This window comes from Daktulosphaira vitifoliae, unplaced genomic scaffold (genome assembly GCF_025091365.1).
Source record: "Daktulosphaira vitifoliae isolate Bord-2020 unplaced genomic scaffold, ASM2509136v1 Scaffold_5, whole genome shotgun sequence".
Lineage (NCBI taxonomy): Eukaryota > Metazoa > Arthropoda > Insecta > Hemiptera > Phylloxeridae > Daktulosphaira > Daktulosphaira vitifoliae.
In genome coordinates, this window is record NW_026099576.1 from 33,118,522 (window position 1) to 33,120,374 (window position 1,853).

Sequence of the window (1,853 nt, forward strand, 5' to 3'; positions counted from 1 at the left end):
AAAAAAAAAAAAAAAAAAAAAAAAAAAACACATCATAGTAAAACCAATACCTTCTCAGCTTCGCATCGAAGCTAAAAAAATAACGATATGTCGTTATTTTTTTTGAGTTATTGGTATTGTGTATTACTTTGGTTGTAGTATTCGTAATTTTTAATTAGTTTATGTAATTACAACGAAGTGTTTTATTATGGCAGTGATGTTAATCAATGTCAGATATCATCTATACTTGTATCAACTATGGTGCGCCACTACTATGCCCCGACCCAACTGTGCTAGGTTTTTTAGGTTGTTTATATTAACTTTAACCACTTAATATAGGTTCATGAACATCTCCGACCAACTAGCTTAAGTTACTATAGTCAGCAATTTTGTTCATAAAGGTATCAGGCTGCAAATTTACAACCATTATTTATTAATTTTTTATCATAATGTTTAATGATGTGAAATAAGTTAGTAATTTTTCGTACATCTCCTTTAAATAAAAAATTAGTCAATCCAACTAATTAAAATTGTAACTAGTGAAAGAAAATGTTGTCGCCTTTATGAAAAACTAAACTTTCTTTTTTATCCTAATTTCCAGTTCGCCAACTGTCGCAAATGTTTCATTCTGATAAAATTCTTAATTTTCCATTTTAAATAACTATAGTTTTCTCAAAATGGGTTAAGTAAACTTTATTAGATTACATTGTAATTTTTTTTGTACCAAAAGACATTATTTTTTTTTCTATTAGGCAGGCACGTAGACAAGGGTGGGCCTGGGTGGGCCTGGCCCCCCTTAAATTTAATGTGGCCCAGAGCCGGCCCCCCCAAATTTAAAATTCAATTATTTTTACGAATTATCAAAAACGTGCTAGGCCTTATATACATTGAAATTATTATTCATTTGTGATTACTATTGAGTAATACAGTTATTATTATGGCTGTATTTTCATTTTTATATTCATAGACAACGTTATTTGAAAAAGATAACGTTCTAGACGTAATAATAAATGGAATAGCAATATCTCCAAACGTGGTTGTAGGTAAATTTTTTTTAACTCTGGTCTAACAAATGATAACAAACTACCAAGTATCTGCATTGATTAGAATCTAGTTGATTACAAAATTCGATAGAGTATACTCTATAAAAAATTTTTGATAAATCTTATCTTTAATTTTTTTCTTTTTTTATAATTTAGTAGTTACAATAGGTAATTTATTTGTTTTTGTTAATTTGTTATTTGCGTGCTCTAAATAATAGTAATTAAAATATGACTAAAAAAAGGCAGGAATTGTTTTTAATTTTAAATAAAATAAAATAAAATTTTACATTGTTTATAATTTATATTTATTTTAAAATTTTTTATAACTTAATTGTTATTAGTATTTAGGAATAAATTATTTTTTCTTAATAGCTTAAAAGTTGAAAAATTAAATCAGCTTATGTTCATATCATTATTTTATTAGCTTCGATGCAAAGCTGAGAAGGTATTATTTTTACTATGGTGTGTTTTTTTTTGTGTCTGTTACCACTTTTTCTCAGCTCTCACCGAACGCATTTCTTTCAGTAATACGTCAAAAGATCACAAATCGTATCTAGTCGAAGACATTACCCTCAAAAATTGCCATAACTTTTTTATAAAGATGTATGATATCGTTACTTTTCATTTGATATATTTTTTTTATAAATCTGACCCTTTACCTGCCCACGGGGGGGATTTAAAATGACAACTTTTTCACAAAAAATTAACTTTTTTCACTTAAATTTTTAAAATGTTCCGGAAAGTCTGACACTTTTATCTATATCTTAAATTAAAGCTAACGTAATGTACTATTTTATTTAAAAAAATTTCGGAGTTAATTTTGTCTTCACG